Source organism: Coptis chinensis, chromosome 9 (assembly GCF_015680905.1).
Source record: "Coptis chinensis isolate HL-2020 chromosome 9, ASM1568090v1, whole genome shotgun sequence".
Taxonomy (NCBI): Eukaryota; Viridiplantae; Streptophyta; class Magnoliopsida; order Ranunculales; family Ranunculaceae; genus Coptis; species Coptis chinensis.
In genome coordinates, this window is record NC_141464.1 from 66659533 (window position 1) to 66676766 (window position 17234).

A 17234-nucleotide genomic window follows, 5' to 3' on the forward strand; every position below is an offset into this window, starting at 1 on the left:
TTTTGTTTAAATGTTAGAATTTTAATTCCATAAAGGTTCACTAAAATAAAAAAGGCAAAACCTGATAAAATTATCAATCAAGCAGATTTTCCAAGGGGATAGGCAAGGATACCCTAAAAATACATTTAGTAAATATATCTCAATAATCTGGTAAGTAATGACAATAAGGCATAAACCATATGAAGTTAACTTTGACTATCTCAGGGTTCCCTTCTTACTACTACTAAAAGCTTAAACGTTAAAATAAGTAAACAAAATAATAAAAACTGAGAGACTTTCAAATTGAATAAGGCAATGCACCAAAACATACTGGCCTTTCCAACTTACATGTGATTAATGCATTGTGGATGGGCTATTAACATGGAATGTACTCCTCTTTGCTGCTACATCATGAAGAATATCAATACATGTAAAGAATGCATATGAACTTTTTGTATCATTTCGGCATCCATCACTCAAGAAAGTGCGAATAGTTTGAATTGGGAATTTGTAGGTGGATTAACTAAAAAGTGCACTGAGATGAGTCATGGAGCACATACACTGTTACAGTATCAATTAACATGATATGAATTATACACAACCTAGCAGAAATGCAAACTCAAAAAGGTATGTATAATCAGAATATATGAAGATTGAGGAGAAACCGACCACAAACTCAAAAGAGACTAAAAATTAACAAAATTGGTTTATTCTATAATTTCGTAGAGCTACAATTTAAGTTTAAAATCCTTATTGGAAAGGTTAGAGAGGATACAAAGTGTTCATTGAATGACAAAAGTGTTACCTATCTCAATCAAATATGTGTACAGTCACCAGTAATCCCCACACGAGCAATTCCCGTCTTTGAAATGATGAAAACGACTAGCATCCCTAACAACAATTTCCCGTCTGCTAATCATCGCTATGAACTTAATGACATTGTGACAATCGCTGCAGATTCGATGGCTCTGCACTATTTGCAATGACGTCGAAGCTGACGTACTAATGAGCCCAAAAGCAATGGCCAGCTTTTCACTGTGGTAAAATGAAATCCATTCTTCCTGTTTGTCCACGTCAGGAAGCAAGGACTTATTGGTGGGAAGATAACCATGTTTTGCAATCTCCAGCATCATTTTGTCTAATTTTTGGTAAATCTCATCTGTTTGAGCATGAGATTTATCTCCAGAATGAAAACAATGAGCCTGTTTCTTAACATCAATCCAACTACAAGCAGGAAGCATTCTTAAGCCTCTTCTTCTCAAGGTCTGTACGACTGCAGCAGCTTCCTCCAATCTTCCGGTGCTGTTATATATATTCATAAGCACAACATAGTTGCTAAGCTTCTCAGGTTCCATGCCATAGAGCCTCTCAGCTGCGAATTTCGAGCTCTAAATTCTTGTGCACTCTACAAGCATTCAGCAAAGCAGCCCACATGTTTTCCGTAGGTCTAAATGGAGCTTCTCTTATCAATGCCACAGCTTCATCTAAGAGCCCTTCTCTGCCCAATAACTCAACCATACAGGCATAATGCATTGCTTTCGAGGCTTCACTTTGTATTCCCTACTCATAGACTCAAAAATCTCCCACCCTCTATCAGATAAGCCTGAATGTGCGCAAGCTGATAAAACAGTAAGAAAAGTGACATGGTCAGGAGCCATTCCTTCGAACCATTTGCTCAAACACCAAAACAGCCTCAATCCCTTTACCGTGGTGACTATATCCATAATCATAGCATTCCAAGATGCCAAATTCTTACACGGCATACTATCAAAAACATGACGAGCATCTTTTATCTTACCCCATTTTCCATAGAAATCCACAAGAGCTGTATTAGATTCCAAATCAGACCCAAATCCATTACATTACTAGACCTGCATGAGCTTGCTTAACTGCATTTCGACTGAAGCCAACCTCGTACATAGGCTAATAATTGTCGAATAAGTAACGGGATCCATCTTTACACCCAAATCCTGCATCTCACAATGCAAATTTAGTGCTTTCTCAATATATCCATTATGCACATATCCAGATATAAGTGTATTCCATCCAACTAAAGTCTTTTCCGGCATCTCATCAAAAGCTAATTGAGCATCTTCAACAATACCACACTTACCATACATATTAATCAGCCCACATGACACAAACACATCTTCATTTATACCCATCTTCAATGCATTAGAATGCAATTGCCTCCCTACATTACCACGTCCCAAACCCGCACAAGCCTTAATCATCGTATTAAACATACGAGTACCCGCATCACCACACTCTCTCCACAAAATCAAAAACAAATCAAAAGCAACCTCGTAATCACCACAATCAACTAACCCACCAATAATAATATTCCAAGAAACAACATTCCTAACAGGCATTTCATCAAACAACCTTTTCCCATCCATCATCATACCACATTTCACATGCATTAACAAAACTCTATTATGCATATACTGATCTGGTTCAAACCCAGTTTTAACCATATAACTATACAATCTTTTAACACCTCTAATAGATTTCAACTCAATACAAGCATTAACTAATGCATCAAAAGTACTTACCCCAACATCATAATAATCACCTTCACATTCTACTATTTCAAATAACTCTAATGCATCTCCATACTTTCTAAACCTCACTAGATTCTCTATCTCATTACACAAACCAGAAGTTGATTTCCTAACATGGGACACTTGTTTTTCAATGTTTTGAGTTGGTTTTGGCTTGGGTCTTGGTTGTAAATTAGATGAACATTTAATTAAAGTTAAAGGGGAAGTATATTTTCTTGAAAAAAAAGAAAACTTTTTTTTACTGTTTTTTGTAGTAGTGTGGTCGAATGAGATGTTTGGGAAATGAGATAACGGGAGTTCCATTGATATGGAAGAATGGAAGAGACGTTTTGTTTTAGTGTAGAGAAATTTGCATTTTGAGTGGGTGTCTTGTTAACATTGTAAGCTTCGCCATTTAGAAAAATTCTTTGGACAGTTGAAAAGTAGTTAAAAAACTGTTGCATCATTTACAATTTTACATCTACATTATTTGTTTTAAAGGTTTTGACTTTTGTCAACTTAATTGTGCTTGGTAAATCCAAGGCAAAAAAAATGTAAAGTTAGATACATCATCATCCCACACATATATATATATATATATATACTAGGTAATGCCCGTGCCTTTGGCACGGATTGTTTTTGAATTTCTTGATTTGCATTGATTTTTTTAATATTATTGATTGATTTATTATTATTTTTTTTGTTTAGATTCACTAATATTTCTCCTAGCCACAGTTTTAACAAACATCATCTCTATGTTCGTCTCTTATTTAAATAATAATTATTGATTCATTATTTTATGATTTTGGTACAGTTTTTTGTCTTGAAGATATATATTTTAATTCATGTATTTTTCACAATTTCAAGAAATAAAACAAAAACAAAAAGCACTTGTGAAAAATTTATCCAACCGAAACAATTTTGACTAATATGATACATTAAATGTGCTTGTCCACAAACTTTATACATCACACATGTTTTGGCAATATGTATCCTTAGCATGTATATACACCCTCCTAATGATTTAGTTTTCGATATTAAAAAAATAAAATAAACTACAAAAAATAATAATAATAAAAAATAATAATAATATAAAAAATAAAATAAAATAAAATAAAAATATATATATATATATATATATATATATATATATATATATATATATATATATATATATATATATATATATATATATATATATATATATATATAATTACAAAATATGAATATGATATACTCCATTTAGCCATGAAGGCACAAATTATGTTGTCGTCTTTTTATCTTTGGTGCTATCTCTACACGCCTATGAACACCATGTCGCAAAGAATTTTGGCAAAACCTTCTTTGTGTTTGTTATTTTGGGATATTGAAGCAATACAACCACTGTTGACATTGAAAATGTAAAGAAAACCTATGCAAATTGCAAATATACCAAAGTTATTGGGCAGGTAATTGAACCATACTATACAATTGAGAATATTCACTGCAACAATTAACTACACTTTGAGCAATCCTTTGCACATTGTAAGGTATATCAACAAATGTTAATTTGTTCTTGTTCGACTCATGACGGCACACCTGACTCATCTCTTACTTCAACGTAACCGGTAAAGTATAAGACACGAAATAAAAAATAGAAAAAGATTTGTGTCAAATTCACTCTACAAAAATTATTTTGAACATACTTCAACGGACTGAACATGAAATTTTGTAGTTCAAAAGAAACTTAATTCAGATATATATATATATATATATTGTACGTACGTCCACATTCGTACCCTGGCTAACGAACTCATTAGGGACTTAGTCTTTATAGTAAGTCTAAGTGACCGATCCTCGGCTACCTGGACGGCTCATATGTCCAGTTAGCCACCTGGACGGCTCACAAGTCTAGTTAGCTACTTGGACGGCTCACTTATGAAGTAGACATCGGGACGGCCCGGTCAAACTGAGCGGTCACATGTTCGATTAACCGGCCCTATCTAGTAAGAGTCCTTGTCTTTGTCCGGGGACTCTTATTTTCTGTTTCTATAAATAGGACTCTCCACTTAACAAAGAACTACGTTTTTTAGAGACTTGATTCGGATACATATTCGGATCGTGAGGCGACCATTAAGGCACAGTCTCATTATTTATACAACATCTCCCCTTGCAGATTCAATAGTGTGTCTGGGTGAATTCATACCCAAACATAATTGGCGCCGTCTGCGGTTCTTGTTAACGTTCTCTCTTCCACGTATTTCTCTCAATCTTTGTTAATGGCTACTATAACAAGATCTCTAGCAAACAAGCAGGCAAGAGCACAACCATCAGAGGGAAACAATCAACAAAATGCTGAAGTTCGTGTCGATCAAGTTGCATCAAACCAACAAGCTCCACCTTTGTTGCTTCCAGTACCAAGGCAGTAGCGGATCTAAATTTCCAAAGGTCACGGGCTCCGGTATCTTCTCCTCCTAATGATACTAATTCGCGGCGGATGCGATCCGGATCAGATCGGATCGGATGCAGATGAAAATATGGTTGCAGATCCAAATGATAACGACACAGGTGATGAAGAAATGACCCTGGAAGCTCTGCGTAACAAACTTAGAAGGGAAAAGGAGCATAATGCGGACTTGCAGAAGCAAATAGATGAAGGGAAGCAAGTACAGATAGACAACAATGATACTGCTTCATCTATTCCATCAAGAATCCCAAGATCGGGAGAAAACAGCAGTGTATTCCACCGTTTGCAAAGCAATAGCGAAAGATTTCGAACCACTGATGATGTCCCTGAAAATCGTCCAAATCAATCCAGGCCACGACATATTTCAACCAATTTATTAAGGCGATTGAGGACTCCTGATGTCAACGGTCGTAATAGCAGGCGTGATAGACAACATCACAGGTCACATACTAGTCGTCGCATCTCCCCAAGTGAGTCTGATTCACACTGAACAAGCCACCAGCCATACTACCGAGGTAATACAAACCTCGTAAGCCAGAATAGCAGCACATTACGGCGGTCAGATCGGAGGATACCACCCAACATTAGAACTCACTTGGGGCATCGAAAGCGTGACCTCGGGCAAGATCCGAATCCGCGACCTAAGACTTCGACTTGAGCGAAAGGAATCGGTGTAGAAGACAATTTGGAAGAACGACATAGAGATAACACTCATCATATAGATTACTCTCCGGTGCACCGAGACATTTCAAACTTCCGTCATAGGTCTCGCATGATCGAGAGCACCCAAGGTTTCGGATAGGGGCAACAAGCGGGGGCGAGACGATATGACACAAGGTCAAGAAGTTCAACCACAAGTCGTCCATCGCCAAACAAATGAAGGAATAACATATCTTGAAGCGTGATTATTAAAGACATCGTTAAAAGGCAATGAATAATCTTGATCTAAAGGAAAAACATTGGAAAGACTTAGCGGTAAATGAAGACATCGTTGGGCGTTTTTCTGGCGTATACAAAATCACGAGAACATCGAGGAAGGTTTCAAACGGCCGAATTGCCCTAACGATGAAGCGATGAAAGCGGCGATCCAAACAACCATGTTATGGAGTTCAAAAGCGGCTAGTTCTTTGGCGTAAGGATGGCGCTCTCTTATGCAAACTTTTTCGGCAACCCTAAAAGGGGAAGCTTTGCGATGGCTATCGGAAGTTCCGGCTAGATCTATCGAATCTTTCCGGGGAGTTAGCAGATCGGTTCCGCGGATCGATTTCAACATAATTGGACTCGGCCCAAAGATGTCAATATCTTGCTAAACACAAAACAACGAGAAAGATGAAACACTTGCAAAAATTCGTTGTTCGATTTAGCCAAATCAGCGAGGGTCCACGGATGTGCGGCAATGATGATCATTCATGCATTCAAAGAAGCTCTCGTTTTGATACTAACGGAATATATAACTTCGGTAACGAGATCCTCCCCAGACGAAATCTGACTTGTTCACACGAACGCTACAGTTCATCAATGTTGAAATAGATGCGGCAGCACGAGCTTCAAGGGACAAAGATTTTAGAGGAAAAGAATCTACGGATATCAAAAGCAAGCAGAAACAAAGCACAATGGAAACTCAACAACCGAAGCAGGATCTTAAAAACAAACAATTTTCGAGAAGAGATGAAGCTCACTCAATCGAATGCCAAATATGCCTCAATCTATGAAAAGATTAAAAGTATAATCTGCTTTTCCCTCCAATGCCTTTACCCGAAGGTACAAAGTCTACGGCGTGATAAAATCTATGGTGTCTTTTCCACAATGACTTTGGTCACTTAAACCGAACAATGCGGATCCTTACGAGGAAAGATACAAAAGCTAGTAGAGAAGGGACAGCTAGAGGAATTCTTAAGCACTAAAAGCGCTCAACAGAATTTGTCAATCTCAAGTTACAACGTCATCAAAGCTGGTCACACCAGAATCAACGACGTGTCACGCACAAAACAAAAATGTGAGCAAAGAGAAAAGTTGGGATTTTTCGTGAGTTATATCACATAAATAGCCGATTTTATTGAAGGAACTTCGATAGAAACCATCGAACCAAGCCCACTATGTTTTACTGACAGAGACCTAATTGGCATTCATCATCCTCATTACGATGCAGTCGTTATCACAGCTTACATTGGTCTATGGCGAGTACAGCGTGTCATGATAGACACTGGAAGTTCTGCTAGTGTAATTTTTGCAGGTTGTTATAATGACATGAAACTCTCAGAAAATTTGATTGTCACAGATAACAACCCGATAATCGGTTTTGATGGAACAGCGAAGAACTCGGTCGGAAGAGTTTCTTTACGGTCAAACTCATGGATAAAGGCGGTCAACATTGATTTTCTTTTAATGAACGCAAATCTTCCTACAATGCAATTTTAGGTAGGGATTGGCTCCATTGTATGGGTCTTTGTTGTCTCTACTCTCCACCAAGCAGTGAAATTTCCATCTCTAGACAAAATTTGCAAAATACGAGGAGATCAGATGGCTTCTAGCCGTTGTCACGAAAGAATATTAGATGATTATCGTCAATCTGATATGCATGGAAACACAATTTTAAGCAATTCACAAGAAGTCATTCAAGCACAATCCGCACCACAAAGAAACTGTTCCACCATATCAGCAAGTGAAGGACCACCGACTATAGACCGCCTCTTAGAAGTTCAAATTGGAGAATCTAGCAAAGAAACAACCTTCATATTAGCCGAGCTATCAGAAAATGACCAAAGGGATATGGTTACTCTACTCAGAAAGAACAAGAGCATTTTTGCTTGGTCTTTGGAGCAAATGCCAGGTATACACCCAAATGTTGCCTGTCACAAGCTTGACATTGATACAAGTGTTAAGCGCAATGCGACAAAAGCCCGGGCGTATGGCTCGATAGAAAGCTAAAGGTTAAAGAAGAGATTGATCGTTTACTCTCATCAATTTTATTAGCCCATTTCATACCCTAGATGGTTGTCCAGCGTGGTAGCGATGCGAAGAAGAATGGCAAGATGAGAGTATGCATCGACTTCACCAATCTTAACAAAGCATGCCCTATACACCCATTCCCTCTTCGCGGATATCGGAACTTGTTGATGCCACATCTGGATTTCCACGCTTATCATTTATGGACGCTTCTTCGGGGTTACTATCGGATCCGTTATGCGGTGAAGATCGAGGGAATTAACATCATTCATAAGCGATCAAGGTATTTTTGCTATCAAGTAATGCCTTTCGGGTTGAAGAATGGCGCCACTTACCAACAAATGATCAATACTATATTTGGAGACATGCTAGGCAAGATTATGGAAGCATACATTGGCGACATGGTTGTTAAATCCAAAATCGGTAGTGATCATCGATGGATTTACAAGAAGTATTCACAAGAGTGGAAAAGTTTAATATGCGGCTCAATCCTTCAAAATGCTCTTTTGGCTTGATCTCAGGAAAGTTCTTGGGTTACTTGATGACTCGCAGAGGCATTGAAGCAAACCCTGAACAAATCAGAGCAATCCTCGATATGCCATCACCAAACAAAAAGAAGGAGATACAACAACTCACGCTGGCTGGCGTGAATAAATCGTTTCATCTCCAAATATTCGATAAATGTCGTCCTTTCTTTCCGGCGTTAAAAGACCTCAGCAGTATGGAATGATGAGTGTGAAAATGCCTTTCAGTCAATTAAAAAATATCTGGTTTCACCTCCCATTTTGGCTAGTCCATTTCTGAGGGGAACGTAGGAATTTACTTTGGCGCCACGGAACCACGGTAAGTGCCGTTTTATTTGTTGATGGCGAAGATGGGCGTCCAATTTTTTTCATTAGCAAAACTCTAACGGGGGCGGAAACTAGATATTCAAGAATTGAAAATTGCTCTCGCTTTAGTTCACTCGCAAAGGCGCTTAAGCCGTACTTTCAAGGACGATTGGTCAAGGTATACACTGAGTACCCTATTCGCAAAGTGCTCCATAACGCACAAGAGTCGAGTAGACTGGCTGAATGGGAAAGTTACTTGAGTGCATATAGCATTACTTTCGAACCGCGCACTACGGAAAAAGGTCATGTTCTTGCATCTTTGATGTCGGATTTTCCAATTGATGATATGGTCCCGAAAATAATCAAGGCGAAAGCCCATCCGTTGATGAGGCCACAATTGGGGGCAAAGCGGTATCATCCACATCTATTACCCGTCTTGAGGCGACGTCGGATAGTCTACACGGGCGGTTCACATAACAAGTTTGGATCCGGGCTCGGGTGTGTTTTATTAATCGATGATTCGATGTCGGCGGTCGGTTCGTTTGGTTTCAAAGCATCTAACAATGTAGCAGAATATGAAGCAGTCCTTTATGCCATGCGTGCAGCTTTAGAATTTCACGTTAAAAAGCCCGAGGTTTTCTGAGACTCTCGATTAGTAGCAAGTCAATTTGAAGGCTCTTTTGAAGCCGCGGGATGATAAGATGGCAGCATATCTAGACTTAATCCATAGGCTTGCTTTCGCCAATTTGATGACATTTCAATCATTCAAAGACCTCGAAGCGACATAAGACATGCAGGCGCCTTAGCATATCTCTGCAGTAAGTCGCTATTGATGGACCAAGCGTCGGCATTGACTTCCGGCCAAGACCCAAGTATTGACTTGTCGGTTGAAGCGACTCATCGACATATACATCAACGCAGCGTCTTTGTTTTTCACTGCTTCTTTGAGCCATCACCTTCAAGTATTCATGTTGTGAACACGGAAAAAGAAAAATATGACAATGATGGCGTTTTGTTGCCTAACAAATTTAACATTGACTCCTTGCGGATGGAGGAATGTGTGCTTGAAGGAAATGACCACGAAATTGTTCAAGGTGACCGAATGTCGACAAATCAACGGAGGAGCCACACGTCTTTAATCTACCTATGTTAGAAGCACCAACCGAAGATCGCTTAACCCCATTAATTACCTTTCGAAAGCACCGGCATCATCCCTTCAAACCCCAAACTTCATTTGAAGCGGTAAAGCGAGACGCTTGGAAATTTGTAATAGTATCTTCGTCGAATGGTGTTCTACAATTGTACAGAAAAGGACATCCCTTGTCTCCCATGCTCAGATGCCTCACCAAAAGCGAAGGTCTACTTGTGTTGCAAGAAATTCATGCAGGCATTTGTGGCAATCACGCCGCTGGTCGAAATTTAGCTCATAAAGCAATGACACAGGGATATTGGTGGCCTCATATGCAGCTAGATGCCAAACATATTTCTCAGACATGCGTCCCTTGTCAGAAGCACTACAACATAGGCATCCTACCTGCCACAGAATTACATCCAATTTTTTCTCCATGGCCATTTGCAAAGTGGGGTTTAGACATCATCGGCCCTTTCCTAGAGCTCCCAGGAAATGTACGTTTCTTGCTGGTTGCTACAGATTACTTTACTAAGTGGGCGGAAGTACAACCTTTAGTGCACATTCAAGCTTCCGATGTCAAGCGCTTTTTGTGGAAAGATATAGTTTGTCGTTTTGGCATCCCTGCTGAGTTAATATTTGATAATGGCAAGCAGTTCGATGCAACCGAAATACACAATTTTTGTGCCAATCTCCGTATCCAGCATAATTTTTCTGCTCCATATCACCCTCAAGCTAATGGACAAAAGCTGAAGCAACAAACAAGTCTATCCTAGCTATCCTTTAAAAGCGTCGGCTAGAACATGCTAAGGGGAAATGGACAAGAGAACTACCGGTAGTGCTTTGGGCATCTGAGAACCACTCCAAAAGCGCTCAACCGGTTTGTCCCCATTTAACTTGGCTTATGGTGCGGATGCAGATCTTACCCTAATGAAATATTTCTTTGAAACGACTTCGACCGCTGCAATTAAAATTTGGTTGTAATGGCGAAATGGTGGCTCACTCTAAAGCCAATTTAGATGAAATTAGCGAAGAAAGTATAGCTCGTCTACTCCACTACCGGGCTTCAATGAAAAGGCGATTATGACAAGAAACTTTGCCTAAAAGTTTTTCGGGATGGAGATTGGGTGTTATGCAGAAAACCTAAAATCATCGACATGGGGAAGCTAGGTGAAAATTGGGAAGGACCGTTTGTGGTTGATCATCCTGCCTCGAAAGGATCATATTTCCTTCGCACCATTTCGGGAACACCTTTCCCTAAACCATGGAATGCACTCCATCTTAGGCGTTTTTATCGTTAGGTTTTGTTTGGTACTTACCATATCAATAAATTAATTGTTTCGTTTTCTAGTTTTCATGGTTCATCGGAAAATGACATCGTACATCTTTTCATGTTTGCTCAACATATCAATGATTAATAAAAGTTCATTTCTTAGCATTTATTTCAATCACCGCTACACGCCGGGTATATATTATTACTATTTTTATTATTATCGAGTTTTGCGTTTGCAATACCAAACTCGTGCATTCAAAGTCATGGAGTTTCGTTTGCAATACCAAACTCGCGTGCATTCAAAGTCATGGAGTTTGCGTTTTGCGATACCAAACTCTGTGCATTCAAGACATGGAGTTTTGCGTTTGCAATACCATGGTGCATTCAAAGTCATGGAGTTTGCGTTTGCAATACCAAACTCGTGCATTCAAAGTCATGGAGTTTGCGTTAGCAATACCAAACTCGTGCATTCCAAGACATGGAATTTGGCGTTTTGCGATACCAAATTCGTGCATTCAAAGTCATGAAATTTGAAATTACAATACCACTAATTGTATACATTCAAGCCATGAAATTTGGTCTATGATACCAAAAGATATACAATTAACGCCATAAACGGGTTAACATTTCAATGGTTATGCTTGAGTCAATTAAAAGTTATATGAGCATTACGTATTTTATTTCTTGATTCAAACAAATCAGTAATAAGATTCCATTACCGCACACCGCGTGCAATTGGATATCACATAAAATGACGTCTTAGACTTTTTCAATACATGATCAGTGGAATATCCAAGTTAATTGGCTTATTCATATCAATCTCTCAAACAATTATCTAAACCAAAAGTTCAGTTACACAGTGAAAAACTATGAGTCGAAGATCACCATCTATGGACTATCAAAAACTTGACAGCCCAAAAAAAGCCAAAACTAAGTGATATTTGAATTTTTACAGACCTTGCTTGTAGCTAAAGCCATTATATTTCTTAGAATCCATTTCCATTCACCTAACATACTAAACCATCCAAGAAATGGGATAGCAATGGACAATTGAAAGATATGAGCAAGGCTAAGTGGCATAAATTGTATTTATATAATGATGAAGATGCATGTGTTCAACGTAATATCTCAATTATAGTGGAAAGAGAAATTACAAATCGACAAGATTGAAAAGGAAACTTTCAACTGTTTTTGAGATACACAGCTATTGAAAATATTAAAAACAATGTAATTAAGTTCTAAATCAATCAATAGCCCTCAGAAGTTCTTTCTTGGTTATGTCTGCTGCGAGGTGGAAGCTCAATTCCATCACCACCTTTTGCCTTTGGAAATCTGATTTCCTGCTCCTGAAGATAAATTCTCCTGGCTGCTTCCAATTGAGACATCTCTACATCATATGTAAACCAACTCAATGCCTCAGGTGTACTGACAAACCGAACACTGCATAATCAAGTTAAGTATCGACCTCATTGTCCAAGGGCAGAATAACCCTTCGACATGTCGGCAGCAGATTGTTTTCGTCTTTTGCCACAAAGGGCAGAGTAACGCAGTCTCAGGCATTTTCATACGCCAATAGTACGTCAGAGCAGCTGGAATAGCTCCAACCATTAGAATAATAAGCCAAACGTAATCAGCCTGTGGGACAGTTAAACCTTTTGGATCGATCAAGTAAGAGGGAGCGGCAAACGCACCGTTAAATGCTGATGATACTATAATTCCAACGATCCTACCGGCTAAAATTCCAAAACCTTGCATTGCAAAGACAGCAGCAATGAATGCACCGCGAGTTTTCTTGTTGGCATACTCAGACATGATTGTAGGTGAAGGGTAATCACCACCAATGCCAAATCCAAGCCAAAACCGAAAGGAGCAAAAAGTAGCTATGACACCTTGGGGTTAACTGCTTAACATCTGTTGTGATTAATTCAAATTGTCTTTTTTCTGGTGGGTAATGATCAGGACGGTCTGCAACCACATTAACCGCGTCTGGTACAATAAAACTATGTTCTGGTGTATGATCGACCTCCATGCATTCGAGGAGAAGATTTCTGGTTTTGCTTCTTTTCCAGTATGGGATGTATAACTGTCCGGTTTTGTGGGTGACATGCATCAATGGAATGGACCTCTTTAGCCTTTGAGAAGATCTCTGATCTCGAATGTGCTCGATTGAGCAAATTACTTCTTGAAGAGGGCTTCTCATATATCGACTCATGCAGTGCTCTATATTTCTGCATCTCAAGCTCCGCTTGTTTTCTCTTTACGTTGGAGATCCTCACTTCCTTCAACAACATTTCTTTTTCTGCTGTGTCCAATTTGGATTTCCTCAGCATGGCGGACAGAATCTTATCCTTCTGTTCCGAGTGCTTACGCATCTTTATACCTTCTTTCGATAGCTGTTGAACCATCATGACTGACTCATCCTTTTTCTTAATTTCTGAGTCAAGCTCGTGTCTTGCTACTTCAACTTGTCGGAGGGCACGACCCATTTCAGCTTCAAGCTGACGCTGGTTTGAGACAAGCTCGAGGAATGTAGTTTTATGCTTCCAAAGATCAGAGTTATGTTTTTGAGCTTCTTTCGTTATAGTTTCTCTGAACTCCTCTGCAAATAGCCTCAGCTCTTTGTGACTTTTCTTTACCTTCTTTTCTCTTAGCCTCTACTTCCTCCAAGGCCTTATCTTTTAGACTGTATCATAAGCTCTTTCTCCTGAACCTTTCTGTCAAATTCAAAATAATTTCTTCTTTCTTTATTTTTGTAATCTGTAGCTCATTAACGAGGGCACCAAGTTCTTTGTTTGAGCTGCCTTTTTCGATGAACCAGATCAGTTGCCGTGTTGCATAGATACTTACAACCTTCTCGATTGCTTTTGCATCTTCGGCTTCTTTGCTTCTTCAACTCTTCCACTTCTATTAGGTGCTTTTTCTAGCCTGTTTACAAAATCATAATGGGGCAACACTCATAATCGCAAACAGAACTTAAATACTTATTCACTCATTGCAAGGGTGTCAAAGTGTCGACTTACTCTAAAAGGGAATAAATCAAACGATACAAACATATTCGATCAAATTGTGGCAAATAAATAATATATTATTGAAAGGGAAATAACTAGTAACTAATAGATGAGTCGATGACTATAGCGTAACTACTAAGTCTACGACAAATAGATAACTATTTAAGTTTCATCGTTCGTCTTCTTCTTTAGGCGGGTAGAATCTCCTCCTAAATCATCTTCTAAGCCGAGATCTTCAATGGCGTCTTCTATAGCACTAGGAAGAAGTATACCATCATTTTCTTTCAATGGGCCGAGAATCATATAGCAAAGTATAGTGTTCAGGCGTTTTTAGCACATCAGCGTTCCATTCAGCAAGTCGACATTCTTCTTTTTTGAAGATTCCGGTGAGCATTTTCAAAACTTATTGGCTGGCGAGCTTTGGATTCAATGCGGCTAAGCGTGCACTTTTTCAGCAGCAATTCTCGGCGCAATTTTCTTATAATCTGTATCTTTCACTTTTAATGCTTTCTCCATAGCCATTTTCAAACAACCTTTTTCATGCTCTAAAACAGCCACTTTCGTTCTTTTAAAACCGGCGACTCATTAGTGACTTTGGCAACCTCGGTTGTAGCCTCATCTTTATCGTTCAAGCTTCTCTATCATCAGTGGTGATAGACCCCGTTCTTTTTCTTTACCAATCATTATCATTGCTTTAGCAAAACTCTCTTTAGCCTACAAAAATAAATTTATTACTACAATAAACTATGATAAATCCTATAATTTAAAGTGCAATGGAATACTAACCTCTTGCAACTTTTGCATCCCCATACTGCAAAAATCTGAAGTATCACCTATACACATCAAGTTACCAGATAGAGGGTTCTCTCCAGAAGTGGGCTGCATCAAATGTTTGTTAACATAATCATCGAGCAAATCAAAATCCATAACTTCAGTAGTTCTTAACGCATCTATCATGTCTTCTTCCAAAAAACCAATTGACGTGGGTGCAGCAGCCTCCATTATTGTGGTGTTTACAGCTTGTGAAGGGGCAACAACATCTTGCATAGAGCTATCAACAATAGCATGAACCTCATTGGCCTGGGAAGGTCCACTCCTTGAAGGCTGCAGTTGGGTATCTTCAGTTTCTAAGCTAATTTCTATAACAGGTAAAAAAGAAGTTGCTGCATCTTTGTTAGTTGCAACGAGGAATGCTTTAGCAGCACTTTGAGGAGCATTATCTTCACATGCTTTGGGCTCCACAACATCAATAGAGCGGCTTTGGGAGAGTGTGAACTCAACTTTACCGCTAATAAAGTTTTTCGTCAACTTTTTGTTTGTTCCTTCTACCTTCCTCTTTCGGATGCCTTAGTTGACACCGGCGTTTTCCAATCTTCCCAACCATCATCTTGCACTTCATTGGTTAGTTTTTGCTTCTTTTGATTTGAGCCCTCTCCGAATTGACCGATAATTTCCTTGGCAAGCAATCACTTCTAAGATTCGTTCCATTACCCGGGCGCTTTATCGTCAATTGATCTTTGGATGCAACATATTGCTCTTGATCGTTTTTGGCCCGTAAAGTTTCTCACGATCATTTAGTCTCTCGCTTCGCCAACCCCAATAAGCAACCTCATTAGGCCAAGTTAAATCAAGAATGTGTTCCTCACGGTCACTACTAAAATAAAATTGTAAGTTCTCTGCGTTTTCGTTTTCCAATCTCAATATTTGGAATAATAGGGCTTTCATCTATAGAGCATCACAAAGCGGCATTTAAACATACAAATTTACAACAATCAAATCAATAAAATTCAATGTGAGAATTTAATGCTTGTCGTACCTCGAATTTTATTTGGAACACGTATTCCATGGGGATTCCATGGTCCTCGGAGGAGAAAACAATATTTATCCCAGTCTTTGTAACCTTTTGGTAAGCCTTTAAACTTCTTCTCAGTCTTCCAGTCCACGGTAAAATATGATGACCCATCTGCCTCATTGCGACGTTGCGGTCGCAGCAAAAGAAACAATTCTTCAAAACCAAAGGGACGCTTATAGCTTTTTGCCAAAGCTTTAGCTCGTGCAAATATCAACCATAGCGGCATCCCGATTTGTATTGGTGCAATCTGCCATAAAGACAATAATCGTGCAGCGTCATAATCTAGCGGGATTGTTAAACCTTGGTCCATCTGCGCATACGTTACGACAATTTCTCCCTCTTCCACGGGATGATTTGTGCGGAAATTTTCAAGTTGCTTGACATCAAAGTTCTTCAGGCTGGCAAAGACCCTTAATTCCTTCCGTACCGATTCTGCGAATAATAGATCTTGGCGGTGAGCTTAACTCTAACCATCGCCGTCGAATAATTTCACCGATTACCGTTACCATCGTCATTCTCGCATCTTCACGGCTACTTCGGACTTTCACGTCATCTTTATTTCCACTCATAATAACCATTATACGATCGGGTATATATGTTTTACTTTTGTTACTCTTACTTAACAAAAGTGTACGTCCTATATAAATCCTTATTAAATAGATAAGGATTAATCCTTTTCTATAGCTGCCTCCTGATAAAAGGGGATAAATGCTCCTAATTCAAGCCTTGAAATAATCTAGTTTCACAGTCCCTATTAACCAAAACACCCATTTCACTTTAATCCATATTAATCCTTATCTTTTTAATTATCAAAACATAAGATTTGATAGTGATTTTAAGGGGCAAGCTGATTTTAAATGTATTCGGTTGGGAGTAGGACCAGGATGTACATGGCCATAATAATTGCGGAACACATGCTTCCCCTTGCAATAGGTACATTAATTAATGAAACTATGGTCCAGAAATGAGCGATAATGAAACCCAGAACTCGCATAATCTCTTTGTAGTAAACATCTCCCCGGATGTACCTGCAATGCATGAAACAAAAACTAGTGCTAATTAGTATTTATCCTAAATGAATATATGAAACGGCGTGCAAGTTATGGGTTTAAAGTTCTGTTGCTGGAGATAAAGCAATAATCCTTAGGCTTAGGCCTCTGATTCTATATCAATATTCCTAATTTTGCTTAAAAATAGTTGATTTCATCCTTTTTATCTTAATCATGCC

General features: G+C 38.9%; 1 pseudogene; it reads right to left on the minus strand.

Annotated features, from left to right (window-relative positions):
* Nucleotides 1–663: 663 nt before the first annotated feature.
* Nucleotides 664–2987, minus strand: LOC147477486 (pentatricopeptide repeat-containing protein At5g50390, chloroplastic pseudogene; annotated as a pseudogene).
* Between the last annotated feature and the right edge of the window lie 14247 nt (nucleotides 2988–17234).